Raw genomic sequence first — 23,777 nt, 5'->3', positions numbered from 1 at the left:
GGCTGTGCTTGGTACCCCAGGCTCTGCTTGGTCCCCCAGGCTCTGCTTGGTCCCCCAGGCTCTGCTTGGTCCCCCTGGTTGCTCTTGGTCCCTCAGGCTGTGCTTGGTCCCCCAGGCTGTGCTTGGTCCCCCGGGCTGTGCTTGGTCCCCCAGGCTGTGCTTGGTCCCCCTGGTTGCTCTTGGTCCCCCTGGCTGTGCATGGTACCCCTGGCTGTGCTTGGTCCCCCTGGTTGCTCTTGGTCCACCAGGCTGTGCTTGGTCCCCCAGGCTGTGCTTGGTCCCCCTGGTTGCTCTTGGTCCCCCAGGCTGTGCTTGGTCCCACAGGCTGTGCTTGGTCCCCCAGGCTGTGCTTGGTCCCCCTGGTTGCTTTTGGTCCCCCAGGCTGTGCTTGGTACCCCTGGCTGTGCTTGGTCCCCCTGGTTGCTCTTGGTCCCCCAGGCTGTGCTTGGGTCCCCATGGTTGCTCCTGGTCCCCCAGGCTGTGCTTGGTCCCCCAGGCTGTGCTTGGTCCCCCAGCTGTGCTTGGTCCCCCTGGTTGCTCATGGTCCCCCAGGCTGTGCTTGGTCCCTGTGAGAAGTTGGCCTGGTAGGGGATGTTTCCAATTCTGGAACCACCTACTACCTGACCAAACAATCCCTTATGGTGTCTGGTTGTAAGTCAACCTTATTAGACAAGCTATCCTAGGGGTAGCATGGACTAAGCAGCCTAAAGGCTTAACTTAAGAGGTCGTGTTAAGCGAGCTGTTTTACCACATACAATCCTGTAATACCAAATGAAAGGACACCACACAAGTATATATTATAAAAATATATGTGTTTATTACTAAAAACAATCCCCAGTATTCTTTATGAATAAAGGGGCACAAGCGTTAAATCAAAAGCACTGTTTAAACATACAAAGTTGCACAATTATGGATGAGGGCAGGGGGCCACTCAAACCATATACTAAACAAGTGGTATAAGAGAGGCCACTCGAGCAGTGGTTAGGCCTAGGGCCTAGGGAATCGCTGGGAGCAGTCAGGACAAGCAATGCTGAAGTCGGGAATGGCCCTCGGGATTCGGGAGATGTGCGGAAAGCGCACGCATGCACCAATGTTAACCAATGGTGCGTAAAAGTCAAATAGTTAAAGTTTAAGGACACTTCCGCTGAACCTAGAGGAACAAAACTTAACACACAGACCCTAGAGGTGTGCACCAGTGTGGGAACACCGGCGGAGCAAAGTTACCTCACCCACAGGAAGTGGGTGCACAGGGTCGAAGTGGCGTCGGGTTTTGACACGCAGGCTCTCGGTGCTTGAAGCTGAAAGGGCTGCAGGCAGGGTGAAGACGAAGTGTCCGGTGGAGTCCAAGGGTGGACTCAAGTTGTAGAGTACCTGAAAGCAGAGGGGACAGAGTCTGGGTCACTCAGCAGTGACCAGGGTGGAACCAGGACGGAACCAGGCAATGTCGGGCGCAATCAGGTGGTCGTTGAGGAGCTTCTCTCCACTGTCACGTGGGCTCTGGGGCATCTGCGACGTCCAGGAGCAGGTCACGATCTGTCCCACGCAGGCTCTCACCGTCGGTGCAGTCGGCTTCAGGTTTGGAGCAAACAAGCCTTGGTAAGAGCAATCCACGCAGGATCGGAAGATTGCTTCTCACTCGGACCAGGAAGGTCAGAGTCGGGGCTCCTTTTCAGGGGAGCTGGTGTGGATCTGGAGCAACCAGATTCACGAGTCTTCTTCGGTAGTTCGTCGGCACAGGGACCACAAGCCAGCTGGCAAGTGACCGGGCCAACGCGCTGAGCCAAATCGTGCCAAAGGGCCCCACGCAGCACTCGTCGAGTGTGGAGGGCTGAACTTCGGCTCAGGAGTAGCTCAGGGTGGGGGCTTCTCAAACCCCGGTGTACAGCTTCGAGGGTCACTCGTGGGCTGCACGGTCAGCGTCTCGTGGTCACTTCAAGATGGCGTGCCCCACGCTTCCGGTCGCCTCCACGGGTCTCAGCTTTGCAGGGACTGTGGATCGGGCTGTTAGAAGCTGGGCAGGCTTGATCTCGTCGATCTCAGTCGCTCGAGTTCCGGCGGGAACTGCAACTAAGTAGACGTCGAGGGCTGGATGGTGCCTGCTGCTGCAGGGTGGTCACTCCTTGACCACAAGGGAGATTCTTCGGGCTTCCACGTTGAGATGGAGGGCGAAGGGTCCAGAATATCGTTTCAAATGTTTCTTCCAGGAAAATCTGATGTGCATTGGCACTGCTCCCACTCTTATTCGAATCTGGTGGGCGTGATTACCTGCTAGGTCCCCTCCTATGGGTGGGACCCAGGAAGTGGGTGGATACACCCCCTTCCTTTGATCCAGGCCGCCCTGGCACGAGGGCTGGAGTGCCCCAGAACCGGTTTGGCCGGATTATGCAAGGGGCAGCCTTGTGCGCCCCAGGCAGTGTCTGGTTTCTTTCAAACCTCCCTGCTACAATACACTATCTCCTGTCTGGAGGGCGGTGACACCCTCCTGTGACAGGAAACCCTTTGTCCAGGACCCCCTTGACTGGGTTTCGGTCAGCTCCAGGGGTCCAGACATTTGTCTGTGGCAGAGGCATCCATTTTGTGGATCTTAAGGCCTTTGGAGAAATCAACCGCATTAAAGTGAAGTAACATGTCTTACCCCTCTAGAGGGGTGGAATGCCATCCCCGTCGCCAGAACTGGCGAGGGGATGGTATTCCAAAGCGTATGACACCTTACACGACATGTTTTGATAAAGCCAAACCAGAGTTGCTAAATAACCGCGAGGATTATAAGGCACTTAATAGTATATGGTATGGCATTATCCTGAAACAGCTTAGGGATTTGTTCCCGACGGCTGCAGACAGGCTCAGCTCATGCTAGAGCTCCATCTTACATAAAAACCATGCACCCAGCCTCCAGGATTGGTGAGGCCTGTCTATAGGAGTGGCTCACAGGTTTACATGTGTCCAGATATAGGTTTAGACATAGGTGTACTATATCTAAGCAAGGGGTGTGTACACCACCTTACCCCAGCTGAGTGATCAGCCAGTTGTGTCAATTTAAGAACCAGCCAGGGGTGGCAAAAGATATGCTGCAGCCCCTGGTAGGCCTTAGTGGCTCCTGTGCCCTGTGCACCTATAGTGCATTCTACAGGGGCTGACAAGGAGTCCATTTCCAATTGGTATGTGCCTATAGCACATGTGTCATTAATTTAGTGAGAGAACAGCAGGCTGGGGGTCTGATCAGCAGGCCCACAGCCTCAGTAGTCGAAAACCAGTGAAGCAAAAAGCAAAAATTTGGGGTGACCATAGGATAGCAGACCCTACTCTCCTACACAACCCCCCCCCAAACGCAGGGACATTAAACTAACCTTGACCAGATAAGTCTTCATGTTCTAAGTGGAAGTACCTGGAGAGACCATCTGCATTACCATGGTCAGTCCCTGGGCGGTGCTCCACTGTAAAGTCCATCCCCTGTAGGGAAATGGACCACCTGAGCAGTTTGGGATTTTCACTGTGAGAAGTTGGCCTGGTAGGGGATGTTTCCAATTCTGGAACCACCTACTACCTGACCAAACAATCCCCTTATGGTGTCTGGTTGTAAGTCAACCTTATTAGACAAGCTATCCTAGGGGTAGCATGGACTAAGCAGCCTAAAGGCTTAACTTAAGAGGTCGTGTTAAGCGAGCTGTTTTACCACATACAATCCTGTAATACCAAATGAAAGGACACCACACAAGTATATATTATAAAAATATATGTGTTTATTACTAAAAACAATCCCCAGTATTCTTTATGAATAAAGGGGCACAAGCGTTAAATCAAAAGCACTGTTTAAACATACAAAGTTGCACAATTATGGATGAGGGCAGGGGGCCACTCAAACCATATACTAAACAAGTGGTATAAGAGATGCCACTCGAGCAGTGGTTAGGCCTAGGGCCTAGGGAATCGCTGGGAGCAGTCAGGACAAGCAATGCTGAAGTCGGGAATGGCCCTCGGGATTCGGGAGATGTGCGGAAAGCGCACGCATGCACCAATGTTAACCAATGGTGCGTAAAAGTCAAAGAGTTAAAGTTTAAGGACACTTCCGCTGAACCTAGAGGAACAAAACTTAACACACAGACCCTAGAGGTGTGCACCAGTGTGGGAACACCGGCGGAGCAAAGTTACCTCACCCACAGGAAGTGGGTGCACAGGGTCGAAGTGGCGTCAGGTTTTGACACGCAGGCTCTTGGTGCTTGAAGCTGAAAGGGCTGCAGGCGGGTTAAAGATGAAGTGTCCGGTGGAGTCCAAGGGTGGACTCAAGTTGTAGAGTACCTGAAAGCAGAGGGGACAGAGTCTGGGTCACTCAGCAGTGACCAGGGTGGAACCAGGACGGAACCAGGCAATGTCGGGCGCAATCAGGTGGTCGTCGAGGAGCTTCTCTCCGCTGTCACGTGGGCTCTGGGGCATCTGCGACGTCCAGGAGCAGGTCACGATCTGTCCCACGCAGGCTCTCACCGTCGGTGCAGTCGGCTTCAGGTTTGGAGCAAACAAGCCTTGGTAAGAGCAATCCACGCAGGATCGGAAGATTGCTTCTCACTCGGACCAGGAAGGTCAGAGTCGGGGCTCCTTTTCAGGGGAGCTGGTGTGGATCTGGAGCAACCAGAATCACAAGTCTTTTTAGGTAGTTCGTCGGCACAGGGACCACAAGCCAGCTGGCAAGTGACCGGGCCAACGCGTTGAGCCAAATCGTGCCAAAGGGCCCCACGCAGCACTCGTCGAGTGTGGAGGGCTGAACTTCGGCTCAGGAGTAGCTCAGGGTGGGGGCTTCTCAAACCCCGGTGTACAGCTTTGAGGGTCACTCGTGGGCTGCACGGTCAGCGTCTCGTGGTCACTTCAAGATGGCGTGCCCCACGCTTCCGGTCGCCTCCACGGGTCTCAGCTTTGCAGGGACTGTGGATCGGGCTGTTAGAAGCTAGGCAGGCTTGATCTTGTTGATCTCAGTCGCTCGAGTTCCGGCGGGAACTGCAACTAAGTAGACGTCGAGGGCTGGATGGTGCCTGCTGCTGCAGGGTGGTCACTCCTTGACCACAAGGGAGATTCTTCGGGCTTCCACGTTGAGATGGAGGGCGAAGGGTCCAGAATATCGTTTCAAATGTTTCTTCCAGAAAATCTGATGTGCATTGGCACTGCTCCCACTCTTATTCGAATCTGGTGGGCGTGATTACCTGCTAGGTCCCCTCCTATGGGTGGGACCCAGGAAGTGGGTGGATACACCCCCTTCCTTTGATCCAGGCCGCCCTGGCACGAGGGCTGGAGTGCCCCAGAACCGGTTTGGCCGGATTATGCAAGGGGCAGCCTTGTGCGCCCCAGGCAGTGTCTGGTTTCTTTCAAACCTCCCTGCTACAATACACTATCTCCTGTCTGGAGGGCGGTGACACCCTCCTGTGACAGGAAACCCTTTGTCCAGGACCCCCTTGACTGGGTTTCGGTCAGCTCCAGGGGTCCAGACATTTGTCTGTGGCAGAGGCATCCATTTTGTGGATCTTAAGGTCTTTGGAGAAATCAACCGCATTAAAGCAAAGTAACATGTCTTACCCCTCTAGAGGGGTGGAATGCCATCCCCGTCGCCAGAACTGGCGAGGGGATGGTATTCCAAAGCGTATGACACCTTACACGACATGTTTTGATAAAGCCAAACCAAAGTTGCTAAATAACCGCGAGGATTATAAGGCACTTAATAGTATATGGTATGGCATTATCCTGAAACAGCTTAGGGATTTGTTCCCGACGGCTGCAGACAGGCTCAGCTCATGCTAGAGCTCCATCTCACATAAAAACCATGCACCCAGCCTCCAGGATTGGTGAGGCCTGTCTATAGGAGTGGCTCACAGGTTTACATGTGTCCAGATATAGGTTTAGACATAGGTATACTATATCTAAGCAAGGGGTGTGTACACCACCTTACCCCAGCTGAGTGATCAGCCAGTTGTGTCAATTTAAGAACCAGCCAGGGGTGGCAAAAGATATGCTGCAGCCCCTGGTAGGCCTTAGTGGCTCCTGTGCCCTGTGCACCTATAGTGCATTCTACAGGGGCTGACAAGGAGTCCATTTCCAATTGGTATGTACCTAGGGTACATGGAATCCATTTTACAGAGAGAGCAGATGGCCTGGGGCCCTGATTAGCAGGGAACCAGGTCAACTAAGTCAAAAAACCAGCTAAACACAGGCAAAAAATCTGGGGTAACCATAGTCAGGTAGCCACCTTCCTACATAACCCCCCCCCAAACGAAAGGAGATAAGGCTATCCTTGGCCAGGTAAGCCTATATTGCCTGAGTGGCCATATAAGGAAGTACCTGCACTAGCATGGGTACCCCCTGTCTCATGGTCCACTAAGCAGTCCCTCACCCTTTGGGTATTAGAGGGTCTCCACCATAGGGAATCACTACCTTGGGTGTGTTTATGCAAAGTTAAAGGCTGGTTTGGATATGGAGTATTGAAGCGAGGCTCTACTAATTTAGGGCTTAGCTTCCTCCAATTATCTTCCACCATGTGTGCCTTTCTCTCTTTAACTGAGTTGCACTGTGCTCTCAGGGTCAACCTCTGGCTACCTAAAGCTGGAGGGTGGGTCCCTCTGTTTGGCTTGCTGGAGGGACAGTTCAGGTTTGGGCCCCTTGGGTCCCAGGTTTGGCTGTGCCCAACAGAATCCATCTGTGGGAGGTCCCTAACTGTTTTTAAGGGGGCTCCCTCAGGAGTTTTTAAAGTTTTCACCTTACTAGGGCTACTAGTTTTGGTGCACCTAATCTTTTGATGGGGGTGCTTTATTTGACAGGGGGCCCTCTGGGTCTCACTGTCCTTCTTGTCCTCTGCAGCCCTGGGCTGGCTAAGGCAAGGTAGAGAGGGGCAGGTTACCTGCTCCAGACTGGGTCCCACCTGAGAAGGTTCCACTGACATCAGAGGTTCTGTCAGGCTAGGCCCAACCACCTCTGGGGCAGTTCCTTCATCAGGGGTAAGATCAGTTCCCTGAGGAGGCTGATCCTGTCCTAAAGTCTGGTGAGGGGGAGATTTCTCTTCCTCCTCCATGCTCTCAGTTTGTGTGGAGTTATCCATCATTTCAGGTTTCACAACACACGTGTCAGTTTGAGTTTGGGCTGTGGCCATCACAGCCCCACCAACCTTTTCAGGAGGAGACTCAGTTTGGGTTTCTGCTGTTATCATAACAGCTTTGCTATTCTGTTCAGGAAGAGCTTTTGCTAAAGATGGGGCAGGGAGTATCTCCGCCCTACCAACCTTTTCAGGAAGGACATCTTGAATTGGGGCTGTAGCCATTACAGCCCCACTAACCTTTCCATTGGAATTTACCATTCTAGAATGGATTTCCTGTTCAACCCCAGCCCAGGCTGAGATTTCTAAATCATTACCCAGTAGACAGTCTACAGGCAAGTTTGGGGACACTGCCACTCTCTTTGGGCCAGTGACACCTCCCCAGCTGAGACTTACTACTGCCATGGGATGATTTGTTTGGATGCCATCAATGTTTATTACCTGGTATGTGGCACCAGGTAAAAGTTGCTTAGAGGGGACTATGCCATCAGCCACCATGGTGATGCTAGCCCCTGTGTCTCTAAAAGCTTCAACTCTTAAACCATTGATGATGGGTTCTTGTCTATACTTGCTCAAAGTATTTGGGCAAGCAGAGAAGTTGGCAAACCCCATGCCAGCCTCATAAACAAGATCATTGGGTGATGGGGACCTGGATAGGCCAGGGTCCACCTGATTTCCAAAAGTAAACCCACCCAGATTCCTGGGTGTGCTTCCACTTCCTGGGGGATTACTGCTGACAGTAACAGGAGGTGTTGAAGCTGGCTTTGGAGGTATATTTTCTTTATTGTTATTCTTGGGACAACAGCTGTCTGTTTTGTAATGCCCCACCTGTTTACAGGGATAACAATAGGGTTTTTTCTCAGTTGAAGAAGTGTCTTGGGACCCACCCCCATCCTTGGAGTTTTGGGGCCCTGGGGAAGTCTTTTCTTTACTTTTATCCCCACCCTTATCTTGAGGCTTGGTAGACTCCTTCTTCTGGTTACTGTCCTGATTCTTAGGCCTAATCCTGGTTCTGACCCATTTGTCTGCCTTCTTTCCCAATTCTTGGGGAGAGGTCAGATCAGAGTCTACCAGGTGCTGGTGTAAGAGCTGGTTCTGACAATTACTTAGGATCTGCTCCCTCATAATCAAATTATACAATCCTGTAAAGTCATGTACTTTGCTGCCATGTAGCCAACCCTCCAGAGCCTTAGTAGCACAATCTACAAAATCAGTCCAGTCCTGAGTCTGTGTCTTCTGGGTGTCTCTGAACTTGAACCTGTACTGTTCAGTGGTTAAGCCAAACCCATCTATCAGAACACTCTTCAGGACTTTGTAATTGTTTGCATCCTCATGTCTGACAGTGAGGAGCTTGTCCCTCCCTTTCTCTGAAAAGGAGTACCATAAGATTGCTGCCCACTGTTCCTCAGGAACCTGCTGTACCATGCAGGCTCTCTCAAGAGCAGTCATCCATTTGTGGATGTCATCCCCTTCTTTGAAGGGGGGCACAATCTTTGTCAGGTTTCTACTATCATAGGACCTGGGTTTCTCTTTAGGAATATTGCTGCCACCAGTGGCATCTAAGCCACACAATTTCTGCTCTCTTGCCAAGGCAAGTTTAGCTTGAGCTAAGGTAAGCTTAGCTTGACTCAGGGCTACCTCCTCTCTCTCTATCTGGAGTCTGACAGCCCTCATTCTAGCCCTATGCTCAGCTTTCTGAGAAGCACTCATGCCTCTCTCTGATTCTCTGGAGGCACTAGAAAGATGAGAGTCTCCTGAGGGAGATCTCACTCTTCTGTTGCCTGGGAGAATCACATGTTGGGTTCTGGGGAGGTGCTGGCCCTCTCCATTCCCCAGTAGGTCCAAGTTGGCCTGGCTAAGCCTACCAACTGGAACCTGGCTACCCTGATCCTGTACTTCTAAGTCCCCAACATCTGAGTCCTCATCCAAGTCATCATCATCCTCCTCTTCAGGGGGATCAACTACAGGGGGGTTCCCTCCAGTTCCTGTATCTAGGGAAGCTGCTTTTGCCTTCTCTAAGTCATCCTGTTCTAGGATTTCTACCAGGATTAGGCAGGTGGGGCTTCTGCCCCTTTTTAACCCTCTTGCTTTGCACAAGGCAATCAAGTCTCTGCGGGTTAGTTTGTCATATCCAAAAGTTGCCTGGGTAGGGTCAACTGTCACAGGACTAGACCCTGAGGCCTTTCCTGTGTCAGACATGGTTACTAGTGAGGTGTAAGTGGTGCACTTACCTACACTAAGTGTTTTCCTACTGGACCTTGCTAGTGAGTTGTAGTCAGGGGTGTGCTACTCCCTTCAACCTACAACTACTAAGTTCAGTAGAACTTAATATGCTAAGCTTTTGATTTTATATGTACCTAGAGGTACTTGATGTGATCTTTCAATTTGATATAAAGATTGCAATGGTAAAACAACAGCAAGCTCAAATCCCACCGCTGCCACCAATGTGAGAAGTTGGCCTGGTAGGGGATGTTTCCAATTCTGGAACCACCTACTACCTGACCAAACAATCCCCTTATGGTGTCTGGTTGTAAGTCAACCTTATTAGACAAGCTATCCTAGGGGTAGCATGGACTAAGCAGCCTAAAGGCTTAACTTAAGAGGTCGTGTTAAGCGAGCTGTTTTACCACATACAATCCTGTAATACCAAATGAAAGGACACCACACAAGTATATATTATAAAAATATATGTGTTTATTACTAAAAACAATCCCCAGTATTCTTTATGAATAAAGGGGCACAAGCGTTAAATCAAAAGCACTGTTTAAACATACAAAGTTGCACAATTATGGATGAGGGCAGGGGGCCACTCAAACCATATACTAAACAAGTGGTATAAGAGATGCCACTCGAGCAGTGGTTAGGCCTAGGGCCTAGGGAATCGCTGGGAGCAGTCAGGACAAGCAATGCTGAAGTCGGGAATGGCCCTCGGGATTCGGGAGATGTGCGGAAAGCGCACGCATGCACCAATGTTAACCAATGGTGCGTAAAAGTCAAAGAGTTAAAGTTTAAGGACACTTCCGCTGAACCTAGAGGAACAAAACTTAACACACAGACCCTAGAGGTGTGCACCAGTGTGGGAACACCGGCGGAGCAAAGTTACCTCACCCACAGGAAGTGGGTGCACAGGGTCGAAGTGGCGTCAGGTTTTGACACGCAGGCTCTTGGTGCTTGAAGCTGAAAGGGCTGCAGGCGGGTTAAAGATGAAGTGTCCGGTGGAGTCCAAGGGTGGACTCAAGTTGTAGAGTACCTGAAAGCAGAGGGGACAGAGTCTGGGTCACTCAGCAGTGACCAGGGTGGAACCAGGACGGAACCAGGCAATGTCGGGCGCAATCAGGTGGTCGTCGAGGAGCTTCTCTCCGCTGTCACGTGGGCTCTGGGGCATCTGCGACGTCCAGGAGCAGGTCACGATCTGTCCCACGCAGGCTCTCACCGTCGGTGCAGTCGGCTTCAGGTTTGGAGCAAACAAGCCTTGGTAAGAGCAATCCACGCAGGATCGGAAGATTGCTTCTCACTCGGACCAGGAAGGTCAGAGTCGGGGCTCCTTTTCAGGGGAGCTGGTGTGGATCTGGAGCAACCAGAATCACAAGTCTTTTTAGGTAGTTCGTCGGCACAGGGACCACAAGCCAGCTGGCAAGTGACCGGGCCAACGCGTTGAGCCAAATCGTGCCAAAGGGCCCCACGCAGCACTCGTCGAGTGTGGAGGGCTGAACTTCGGCTCAGGAGTAGCTCAGGGTGGGGGCTTCTCAAACCCCGGTGTACAGCTTTGAGGGTCACTCGTGGGCTGCACGGTCAGCGTCTCGTGGTCACTTCAAGATGGCGTGCCCCACGCTTCCGGTCGCCTCCACGGGTCTCAGCTTTGCAGGAACTGTGGATCGGGCTGTTAGAAGCTGGGCAGGCTTGATCTTGTTGATCTCAGTCGCTCGAGTTCCGGCGGGAACTGCAACTAAGTAGACGTCGAGGGCTGGATGGTGCCTGCTGCTGCAGGGTGGTCACTCCTTGACCACAAGGGAGATTCTTCGGGCTTCCACGTTGAGATGGAGGGCGAAGGGTCCAGAATATCGTTTCAAATGTTTCTTCCAGAAAATCTGATGTGCATTGGCACTGCTCCCACTCTTATTCGAATCTGGTGGGCGTGATTACCTGCTAGGTCCCCTCCTATGGGTGGGACCCAGGAAGTGGGTGGATACACCCCCTTCCTTTGATCCAGGCCGCCCTGGCACGAGGGCTGGAGTGCCCCAGAACCGGTTTGGCCGGATTATGCAAGGGGCAGCCTTGTGCGCCCCAGGCAGTGTCTGGTTTCTTTCAAACCTCCCTGCTACAATACACTATCTCCTGTCTGGAGGGCGGTGACACCCTCCTGTGACAGGAAACCCTTTGTCCAGGACCCCCTTGACTGGGTTTCGGTCAGCTCCAGGGGTCCAGACATTTGTCTGTGGCAGAGGCATCCATTTTGTGGATCTTAAGGTCTTTGGAGAAATCAACCGCATTAAAGCAAAGTAACATGTCTTACCCCTCTAGAGGGGTGGAATGCCATCCCCGTCGCCAGAACTGGCGAGGGGATGGTATTCCAAAGCGTATGACACCTTACACGACATGTTTTGATAAAGCCAAACCAAAGTTGCTAAATAACCGCGAGGATTATAAGGCACTTAATAGTATATGGTATGGCATTATCCTGAAACAGCTTAGGGATTTGTTCCCGACGGCTGCAGACAGGCTCAGCTCATGCTAGAGCTCCATCTCACATAAAAACCATGCACCCAGCCTCCAGGATTGGTGAGGCCTGTCTATAGGAGTGGCTCACAGGTTTACATGTGTCCAGATATAGGTTTAGACATAGGTATACTATATCTAAGCAAGGGGTGTGTACACCACCTTACCCCAGCTGAGTGATCAGCCAGTTGTGTCAATTTAAGAACCAGCCAGGGGTGGCAAAAGATATGCTGCAGCCCCTGGTAGGCCTTAGTGGCTCCTGTGCCCTGTGCACCTATAGTGCATTCTACAGGGGCTGACAAGGAGTCCATTTCCAATTGGTATGTACCTAGGGTACATGGAATCCATTTTACAGAGAGAGCAGATGGCCTGGGGCCCTGATTAGCAGGGAACCAGGTCAACTAAGTCAAAAAACCAGCTAAACACAGGCAAAAAATCTGGGGTAACCATAGTCAGGTAGCCACCTTCCTACATAACCCCCCCCCAAACGAAAGGAGATAAGGCTATCCTTGGCCAGGTAAGCCTATATTGCCTGAGTGGCCATATAAGGAAGTACCTGCACTAGCATGGGTACCCCCTGTCTCATGGTCCACTAAGCAGTCCCTCACCCTTTGGGTATTAGAGGGTCTCCACCATAGGGAATCACTACCTTGGGTGTGTTTATGCAAAGTTAAAGGCTGGTTTGGATATGGAGTATTGAAGCGAGGCTCTACTAATTTAGGGCTTAGCTTCCTCCAATTATCTTCCACCATGTGTGCCTTTCTCTCTTTAACTGAGTTGCACTGTGCTCTCAGGGTCAACCTCTGGCTACCTAAAGCTGGAGGCTGGGTCCCTCTGTTTGGCTTGCTGGAGGGACAGTTCAGGTTTGGGCCCCTTGGGTCCCAGGTTTGGCTGTGCCCAACAGAATCCATCTGTGGGAGGTCCCTAACTGTTTTTAAGGGGGCTCCCTCAGGAGTTTTTAAAGTTTTCACCTTACTAGGGCTACTAGTTTTGGTGCACCTAATCTTTTGATGGGGGTGCTTTATTTGACAGGGGGCCCTCTGGGTCTCACTGTCCTTCTTGTCCTCTGCAGCCCTGGGCTGGCTAAGGCAAGGTAGAGAGGGGCAGGTTACCTGCTCCAGACTGGGTCCCACCTGAGAAGGTTCCACTGACATCAGAGGTTCTGTCAGGCTAGGCCCAACCACCTCTGGGGCAGTTCCTTCATCAGGGGTAAGATCAGTTCCCTGAGGAGGCTGATCCTGTCCTAAAGTCTGGTGAGGGGGAGATTTCTCTTCCTCCTCCATGCTCTCAGTTTGTGTGGAGTTATCCATCATTTCAGGTTTCACAACACACGTGTCAGTTTGAGTTTGGGCTGTGGCCATCACAGCCCCACCAACCTTTTCAGGAGGAGACTCAGTTTGGGTTTCTGCTGTTATCATAACAGCTTTGCTATTCTGTTCAGGAAGAGCTTTTGCTAAAGATGGGGCAGGGAGTATCTCCGCCCTACCAACCTTTTCAGGAAGGACATCTTGAATTGGGGCTGTAGCCATTACAGCCCCACTAACCTTTCCATTGGAATTTACCATTCTAGAATGGATTTCCTGTTCAACCCCAGCCCAGGCTGAGATTTCTAAATCATTACCCAGTAGACAGTCTACAGGCAAGTTTGGGGACACTGCCACTCTCTTTGGGCCAGTGACACCTCCCCAGCTGAGACTTACTACTGCCATGGGATGATTTGTTTGGATGCCATCAATGTTTATTACCTGGTATGTGGCACCAGGTAAAAGTTGCTTAGAGGGGACTATGCCATCAGCCACCATGGTGATGCTAGCCCCTGTGTCTCTAAAAGCTTCAACTCTTAAACCATTGATGATGGGGTTCTTGTCTATACTTGCTCAAAGTATTTGGGCAAGCAGAGAAGTTGGCAAACCCCATGCCAGCCTCATAAACAAGATCATTGGGTGATGGGGACCTGGATAGGCCAGGGTCCACCTGATTTCCAAAAGTAAACCCACCCAGATTCCTGGGTGTGCTTCCACTTCCTGGGGGATTACTGCTGACAGTAACAGGAGGTGTTGAAGCTGGCTTTGGAGGTATATTTTCTTTATTGTTATTCTTGGGACAACAGCTGTCTGTTTTGTAATGCCCCACCTGTTTACAGGGATAACAATAGGGTTTTTTCTCAGTTGAAGAAGTGTCTTGGGACCCACCCCCATCCTTGGAGTTTTGGGGCCCTGGGGAAGTCTTTTCTTTACTTTTATCCCCACCCTTATCTTGAGGCTTGGTAGACTCCTTCTTCTGGTTACTGTCCTGATTCTTAGGCCTAATCCTGGTTCTGACCCATTTGTCTGCCTTCTTTCCCAATTCTTGGGGAGAGGTCAGATCAGAGTCTACCAGGTGCTGGTGTAAGAGCTGGTTCTGACAATTACTTAGGATCTGCTCCCTCATAATCAAATTATACAATCCTGTAAAGTCATGTACTTTGCTGCCATGTAGCCAACCCTCCAGAGCCTTAGTAGCACAATCTACAAAATCAGTCCAGTCCTGAGTCTGTGTCTTCTGGGTGTCTCTGAACTTGAACCTGTACTGTTCAGTGGTTAAGCCAAACCCATCTATCAGAACACTCTTCAGGACTTTGTAATTGTTTGCATCCTCATGTCTGACAGTGAGGAGCTTGTCCCTCCCTTTCTCTGAAAAGGAGTACCATAAGATTGCTGCCCACTGTTCCTCAGGAACCTGCTGTACCATGCAGGCTCTCTCAAGAGCAGTCATCCATTTGTGGATGTCATCCCCTTCTTTGAAGGGGGGCACAATCTTTGTCAGGTTTCTACTATCATAGGACCTGGGTTTCTCTTTAGGAATATTGCTGCCACCAGTGGCATCTAAGCCACACAATTTCTGCTCTCTTGCCAAGGCAAGTTTAGCTTGAGCTAAGGTAAGCTTAGCTTGACTCAGGGCTACCTCCTCTCTCTCTATCTGGAGTCTGACAGCCCTCATTCTAGCCCTATGCTCAGCTTTCTGAGAAGCACTCATGCCTCTCTCTGATTCTCTGGAGGCACTAGAAAGATGAGAGTCTCCTGAGGGAGATCTCACTCTTCTGTTGCCTGGGAGAATCACATGTTGGGTTCTGGGGAGGTGCTGGCCCTCTCCATTCCCCAGTAGGTCCAAGTTGGCCTGGCTAAGCCTACCAACTGGAACCTGGCTACCCTGATCCTGTACTTCTAAGTCCCCAACATCTGAGTCCTCATCCAAGTCATCATCATCCTCCTCTTCAGGGGGATCAACTACAGGGGGGTTCCCTCCAGTTCCTGTATCTAGGGAAGCTGCTTTTGCCTTCTCTAAGTCATCCTGTTCTAGGATTTCTACCAGGATTAGGCAGGTGGGGCTTCTGCCCCTTTTTAACCCTCTTGCTTTGCACAAGGCAATCAAGTCTCTGCGGGTTAGTTTGTCATATCCAAAAGTTGCCTGGGTAGGGTCAACTGTCACAGGACTAGACCCTGAGGCCTTTCCTGTGTCAGACATGGTTACTAGTGAGGTGTAAGTGGTGCACTTACCTACACTAAGTGTTTTCCTACTGGACCTTGCTAGTGAGTTGTAGTCAGGGGTGTGCTACTCCCTTCAACCTACAACTACTAAGTTCAGTAGAACTTAATATGCTAAGCTTTTGATTTTATATGTACCTAGAGGTACTTGATGTGATCTTTCAATTTGATATAAAGATTGCAATGGTAAAACAACAGCAAGCTCAAATCCCACCGCTGCCACCAATGTGAGAAGTTGGCCTGGTAGGGGATGTTTCCAATTCTGGAACCACCTACTACCTGACCAAACAATCCCCTTATGGTGTCTGGTTGTAAGTCAACCTTATTAGACAAGCTATCCTAGGGGTAGCATGGACTAAGCAGCCTAAAGGCTTAACTTAAGAGGTCGTGTTAAGCGAGCTGTTTTACCACATACAATCCTGTAATACCAAATGAAAGGACACCACACAAGTATATATTATAAAAATATATGTGTTTATTACTAAAAACAATCCCCAGTATTCTTTATGAATAAAGGGGCACAAGCGTTAAATCAAAAGCACTGTTTAAACATACAAAGTTGCACAATTATGGATGAGGGCAGGGGGCCACTCAAACCATATACTAAACAAGTGGTATAAGAGATGCCACTCGAGCAGTGGTTAGGCCTAGGGCCTAGGGAATCGCTGGGAGCAGTCAGGACAAGCAATGCTGAAGTCGGGAATGGCCCTCGGGATTCGGGAGATGTGCGGAAAGCGCACGCATGCACCAATGTTAACCAATGGTGCGTAAAAGTCAAAGAGTTAAAGTTTAAGGACACTTCCGCTGAACCTAGAGGAACAAAACTTAACACACAGACCCTAGAGGTGTGCACCAGTGTGGGAACACCGGCGGAGCAAAGTTACCTCACCCACAGGAAGTGGGTGCACAGGGTCGAAGTGGCGTCAGGTTTTGACACGCAGGCTCTTGGTGCTTGAAGCTGAAAGGGCTGCAGGCGGGTTAAAGATGAAGTGTCCGGTGGAGTCCAAGGGTGGACTCAAGTTGTAGAGTACCTGAAAGCAGAGGGGACAGAGTCTGGGTCACTCAGCAGTGACCAGGGTGGAACCAGGACGGAACCAGGCAATGTCGGGCGCAATCAGGTGGTCGTCGAGGAGCTTCTCTCCGCTGTCACGTGGGCTCTGGGGCATCTGCGACGTCCAGGAGCAGGTCACGATCTGTCCCACGCAGGCTCTCACCGTCGGTGCAGTCGGCTTCAGGTTTGGAGCAAACAAGCCTTGGTAAGAGCAATCCACGCAGGATCGGAAGATTGCTTCTCACTCGGACCAGGAAGGTCAGAGTCGGGGCTCCTTTTCAGGGGAGCTGGTGTGGATCTGGAGCAACCAGAATCACAAGTCTTTTTAGGTAGTTCGTCGGCACAGGGACCACAAGCCAGCTGGCAAGTGACCGGGCCAACGCGTTGAGCCAAATCGTGCCAAAGGGCCCCACGCAGCACTCGTCGAGTGTGGAGGGCTGAACTTCGGCTCAGGAGTAGCTCAGGGTGGGGGCTTCTCAAACCCCGGTGTACAGCTTTGAGGGTCACTCGTGGGCTGCACGGTCAGCGTCTCGTGGTCACTTCAAGATGGCGTGCCCCACGCTTCCGGTCGCCTCCACGGATCTCAGCTTTGCAGGAACTGTGGATCGGGCTGTTAGAAGCTGGGCAGGCTTGATCTTGTTGATCTCAGTCGCTCGAGTTCCGGCGGGAACTGCAACTAAGTAGACGTCGAGGGCTGGATGGTGCCTGCTGCTGCAGGGTGGTCACTCCTTGACCACAAGGGAGATTCTTCGGGCTTCCACGTTGAGATGGAGGGCGAAGGGTCCAGAATATTGTTTCAAATGTTTCTTCCAGAAAATCTGATGTGCATTGGCACTGCTCCCACTCTTATTCGAATCTGGTGGGCGTGATTACCTGCTAGGTCCCCTCCTATGGGTGGGACCCAGGAAGTGGGTGGATACACCCCCTTCCTTTGATCCAGGCCGCCCTGGCACGAGGGCTGGAGTGCCCCAGAACCGGTTTGGCCGGATTATGCAAGGGGCAGCCTTGTGCGCCCCAGGCAGTGTCTGGTTTCTTTCAAACCTCCCTGCTACAATACACTATCTCCTGTCTGGAGGGCGGTGACACCCTCCTGTGACAGGAAACCCTTTGTCCAGGACCCCCTTGACTGGGTTTCGGTCAGCTCCAGGGGTCCAGACATTTGTCTGTGGCAGAGGCATCCATTTTGTGGATCTTAAGGTCTTTGGAGAAATCAACCGCATTAAAGCAAAGTAACATGTCTTACCCCTCTAGAGGGGTGGAATGCCATCCCCGTCGCCAGAACTGGCGAGGGGATGGTATTCCAAAGCGTATGACACCTTACACGACATGTTTTGATAAAGCCAAACCAAAGTTGCTAAATAACCGCGAGGATTATAAGGCACTTAATAGTATATGGTATGGCATTATCCTGAAACAGCTTAGGGATTTGTTCCCGACGGCTGCAGACAGGCTCAGCTCATGCTAGAGCTCCATCTCACATAAAAACCATGCACCCAGCCTCCAGGATTGGTGAGGCCTGTCTATAGGAGTGGCTCACAGGTTTACATGTGTCCAGATATAGGTTTAGACATAGGTATACTATATCTAAGCAAGGGGTGTGTACACCACCTTACCCCAGCTGAGTGATCAGCCAGTTGTGTCAATTTAAGAACCAGCCAGGGGTGGCAAAAGATATGCTGCAGCCCCTGGTAGGCCTTAGTGGCTCCTGTGCCCTGTGCACCTATAGTGCATTCTACAGGGGCTGACAAGGAGTCCATTTCCAATTGGTATGTACCTAGGGTACATGGAATCCATTTTACAGAGAGAGCAGATGGCCTGGGGCCCTGATTAGCAGGGAACCAGGTCAACTAAGTCAAAAAACCAGCTAAACACAGGCAAAAAATCTGGGGTAACCATAGTCAGGTAGCCACCTTCCTACATTCACCCTTCATCTGATTAAGCCATAAGAGGGGCTTATGGTCTGTTTGCACCAGGAAGTGAGTTCCAAACAAGTAGGACCTCAACTTCTTTAATGCCCAAACCACAGCAAAGGCCTCCCTCTCAATGGCTGACCAACATTTTTCTCTTGGGGTTAGCCTCCTGCTAATGAAAGCAATTGGCTGGTCTTGACCATCTTGATTAAGTTGTGAGAGTACAGCTCCCACCCCCAACTCAGAAGCATCTGTCTGAACAATGAACTGTTTGGAGTAGTCAGGACTCTTTAGGATAGGTGCAGAGCACATGGCCTTTTTCAGGTCTTCAAATGCCTTCTGACAGCTAACTGTCCACTGAACCTTTTTTGGCATCTTCTTGGATGTCAAGTCATTTAATGGTGTCACTATAGACCCATAGTTTTTCACAAACTTTCTGTAATACCCAGTCAGGCCCAAGAAGGCTCTGACTTGTGTCTGGGTAACTGGAGGAGCCCAGTCCTGTATGGCCTGGATTTTGCTTTCCAGTGGCTGAACCTGGCCTCCACCTACTAGGTGGCCCAGGTATACAACCTTACTCTGCCCTATCTGGCACTTTGTGGCCTTGATAGTTAGGCCTGCCTTTTGCAGGGCCTCCAAAACTTTCTTCAGGTGGATCAGGTGATCCTCCCAGGTGGAGCTAAAGACAGCAATATCATCCAGATAAGCTGCACAAAAGTCATCCAACCCAGTAAGGACTTGGTTCACCAACCTTTGGAAAGTGGCAGGTGCATTCTTCAAACCAAAGGGCATTACCACAAACTGATAATGCCCACTAGGGGTAGAGAATGCTGTCTTGGCCTTTGACTCCTCAGCTAGTCTGATTTGCCAGTAGCCAGCTGTCAGATCAAATGTGCTCAGAAACTTGGCAGAAGCCAATCTGTCAATGAGCTCATCTGCTCTTGGAATGGGGTGAGCATCTGTCCTAGTGACAGCATTGAGACCCCTGTAATCCACGCAAAACCTCATTTCTCTCTTACCATCTTGGGTATGAGGTTTTGGCACCAGGACTACTGGGCTGGCCCATGGGCTCTCTGATGGCTCAATCACTCCAAGCTCCAACATCTTTTGCACCTCAGCCTTGATGCAATCCCTGACATGATCAGGTTGCCTGTAGATCTTATTCTTGACAGGCAGACTGTCACCAGTGTCCACAACATGGGTACACCAGTCAGTTTGGCTGGGTGTGAGTGAAAACATTTGCCTGTGAGCCTGCAAAACTTGTCTGCAGTCCCTCTGTTGCTGGTCAGTGAGGCTGCCTGCCAAGGCTACTCCATCAACTGAACCATCATCAGGGTTCTGGGAAAGCAGGTCTGGGAGAGGGTCACTCTCTTCCTCCTGTTCCCCATCTGTGGCCATGAGCAAGCTCATGTCCTCCCTGTCTACAAATGCTTTCAAGCGATTCACATGGATTACCCTGTGAGGGCTCCTGGGTGTTCCAAAGTCTACCAAGTAGGTGACTTCCCCTTTCTTCTCAATAATAGGATAGGGTCCACTCCATTTGTCTTGGAGTGCTGCTGGAGCCACTGGCTCCAGTACCCATACCTTCTGTCCTGGTTGGAACTCTACCAGTACAGCCTTTTGGTCATGCCAAGCTTTCTGCAATTCTTGGCTGGCCTCCAGGTTTTTGGATGCTCTTTCCATGTACTCAGCCATCCTGGAGCGGAGACCAAGTACATAGTCCACTATGTCTAGTTTGGGCTTTTTGAGAGGTAACTCCCATCCTTCCTTCACCAAACACAATGGACCTCTCACAGGGTGGCCAAACAAAAGTTCAAAAGGGCTGTAGCCAACCCCCTTCTGTGGGACCTCTCTGTAAGCAAAGAGCAGGCAGGGTAAAAGAATGTCCCATTTCCGCCTGAGCTTCTCTGGTAATCCTCTTATCATGCCTTTAAGGGTCTTGTTAAATCTCTCCACAAGCCCATTGCATTGTGGATGATATGGGGTGGTAAACTTATAGTTTACTCCACATTCCTTCCACATTGCTTTTAGATAGCTGGACATAAAATTTGTCCCTCTATCTGATAGTACCTCCTTAGGAAAGCCCACTCTTGAGAAAACTGCAATGAGGGCTTTTGCCACCACAGGTGCTGTGGTGGTCCTTAGGGGAATAGCCTCTGGGTACCTGGTGGCATGATCCACTACCACCAGTATGAATCGGTTCCCAGATGCTGTTTGGGGGTCCATTGGACCCACAATATCAATTCCAACTCTCTCAAAGGGGACCCCCACCACAGGTAGTGGTATTAGGGGGGCCTTTGTTGTGCCACCTGACTTACCACTGGCTTGGCAAGTGACACAGGAGCGACAAAACTCCTTGACATCCTCTGACATGTGAGGCCAGTGAAAGTGTGGAACAAGCCTGTCCCACGTCTTGTTCTGGCCTAAGTGTCCTGCAAGGGGAATATCATGGGCCAAGGTAAGGAGGAATCCCCTAAACTGCAGAGGTATCACCAACCTCCTGGTCATGCCAGGCTTGGGGGCTCTAGCCTCTGAGTAAAGGAGTCCCTCATCCCAATACACAGTATGGGTACCTTGGGCATCCCCAGCAGCCTCAGCAGCAGCCTGCTGTCTGAGGGGTTCAAGGGAAGGGCAATCTAATTGAGCCTGCCTCAGGTCTGCCCTTGAGGGTCCCCCTGTCCCCAGAAACTCAACCTGGTCAGGTTCAAGCTCCTCAGAGACAGTCTCCTCTTGGACTGCAGAATCAGTTTCCTCTGAAACCTGATCCTCAACCTGGGGCAAGGTGGAAGGCGAGGCCTTTCCTCTCTTGCTTCTTCTCTTGGGTTGTGGCTGGTCTATTGTCTCAAGATCCACCACTGGTTCAGGAAGGCACTTCTTAGCCTGAGCCCTTGTCATGGCAAGGACATGCTCTGAAATCCCTAGCATTTCTGCATGAGTCCTGTACTCCACTTCTGACCATGCTGAGCTTTCAAGGTCATTGCCTAACAGACAGTCTACTGGTAGGTCTGCACTCACCACAACCTTCTTTAGGCCATCAACCCCTCCCCAGGAGAAGTTCACAACTGCCACACTATGGGAGGTAGTGGAGTTGCTTGCATTGGTTACTAGGTAGCTCTCTCCTAGTACAATCTGTCCAGGGTCCACAAAGCCAGGGGTCACCATGGTGACACTAGCACATGTGTCCCTGTAAGCTTGAGCCAGTTTCTCATTTATTAAGGGAGTCTGCCTGTATTTGCCCAGGTTAGTGGGGCTTACTGCAGTGGGCAACTCAATGTCCACATCATACAGGAGAACTGCCTGTGTAGGGACTCTGACTAGGCCAGAACCTACTTCAATACCCAGGGTCAACCCAGCTACACCCTTGGACTGTGTTCCACCACTGCTTACTGTACTTGGGGTTGCAGTTGCTTTAGGAGCTGTAGTGGTGGGAACTGGATTTGCCTTGGTGCACTCACTGCCCCAGTGTGAAACTGATTTGCAGGTATTGCACCAAGGTGTCTTTGGACCTTTATTCTTCTTCTTCTTGTTACCAGTTTGGGAACCACCCTCCTTACTATTAGTTTGGGGGCCTGAAGACTTCTGGTCTTTTTCTTTATCTTTCTGATTCTGATTACCACCCTTCTGGTCTGTTTTCTTCTGGTCACCACCTTGGTTCTGGGGTTTCTGCTTAATCCTTGTTCTGACCCATTTGTCTGCCTTCTTTCCCAATTCTTGGGGAGAGGTCAGATCAGAGTCAATAAGGTATTGATGCAACAGCTGGTTTGTACAGTTATTAAGGATCTGTTCTCTCATCATAAGATTGTACAATCCTGTATAGTCTGAAACTTTACTTCCCTGTAACCAACCCTCCAAAGCCTTAGTGGCACACTCCACAAAATCAGTCCAGTCTTGAGTCTGTGCTTTCTGGGTGTCTCTGAACAACAACCTGTATTGCTCAGTGGTTAGGCCATACCCTTCAATGAGAGCACTCTTCAAAACAGAGTAGTTTTTGGCATCCTCAGGTCTAACTGTGAGGAGCCTGTCCCTCCCTTTCTCAGAAAAGGAGTACCACAAAATTGCAGCCCACTGATTCTCAGGAACCTGCTGTACCATGCAGGCTCTCTCAAGAGCAGTCATCCATTTGTGGATGTCATCCCCTTCTTTAAAGGGGGGCACAATCTTGGTCAGGTTTCTATTATCATAGGCCCTGTCTTTTTCTCTTGGAAAATTGCTGCCACCAGTGACATCTAAGCCACTTAATTTCTGCTCTCTTGCCAAGGCAAGTCTAGCTTGAGCCAAGGCTACCTCCTCCCTCTCTATCTGGAGTTTGACAGCCCTCATTCTGGCCCTATGCTCTAACTTTTGAGAAGCATTCATGCCTCTTTGTGATTCCCTGGAGGCACTAGAAAGATGAGAGTCCCCTGAGGGAGATCTCACTCTTCTGTTGCCTGGGGGAATCATATGTTGGGTTCTGGGGAGGTGCTGGCCCTCTCCATTCCCCAGTAGGTCCAAGTTGGCCTGGCTAAGCCTACCAACTGGAACCTGGCTACCCTGATCCTGTACTCCTAAGTCCTCAGCATCTGAGTCCTCATCCAAGTCATCATCATCCTCTTCTTCAAGGGGATCAACTGCAGGGGGGTTCCCTCCAGTTCCTGTATCTAGGGAAGCTGCTTTTGCCTTCTCTAAGTCATCCTGTTCTAGGATTTCTACCAGGATTAGGCAGGTGGGGCTTCTGCCCCTTTTTAACCCTCTTGCTTTGCACAAGGCAATCAAGTCTCTACGGGTTAACTTGTCATATCCAAAAGTTGCCTGGGTAGGGTCAACTGTCACAGGACTAGACCCTGAGGCCTTTCCTGTGTCAGACATGGTTACTAGTGAGGTGTAAGTGGTGCACTTACCTACACTAAGTGTTTTCCTACTGGACCTTGCTAGTGAGTTGTAGTCAGGGGTGTGCTACTCCCTTCAACCTACAACTACTAAGTTCAGTAGAACTTAATATGCTAAGCTTTTGATTTTATATGTACCTAGAGGTACTTGATGTGATCTTTCAATTTGATATAAAGATTGCAATGGTAAAACAACAGCAAGCTCAAATCCGCACCGCTGCTCACCAATGTGAGAAGTTGGCCTGGTAGGGGATGTTTCCAATTCTGGAACCACCTACTACCTGACCAAACAATCCCTTATGGTGTCTGGTTGTAAGTCAACCTTATTAGACAAGCTATCCTAGGGGTAGCATGGACTAAGCAGCCTAAAGGCTTAACTTAAGAGGTCGTGTTAAGCGAGCTGTTTTACCACATACAATCCTGTAATACCAAATGAAAGGACACCACACAAGTATATATTATAAAAATATATGTGTTTATTACTAAAAACAATCCCCAGTATTCTTTATGAATAAAGGGGCACAAGCGTTAAATCAAAAGCACTGTTTAAACATACAAAGTTGCACAATTATGGATGAGCACAAAAAGGAGGTAGACCCTTGGTGGGGCTTGAGGAGGGCTGGGCCCTATATAATTGTAAAACAC

This window comes from Lissotriton helveticus (genome assembly GCF_964261635.1).
Source record: "Lissotriton helveticus chromosome 1_1 unlocalized genomic scaffold, aLisHel1.1 SUPER_1_unloc_12, whole genome shotgun sequence".
In the NCBI taxonomy this organism is placed as follows: Eukaryota; Metazoa; Chordata; class Amphibia; order Caudata; family Salamandridae; genus Lissotriton; species Lissotriton helveticus.
The sequence above is the reverse complement of the archived record's forward strand: the minus strand, read 5'-3'. Positions refer to the sequence as shown.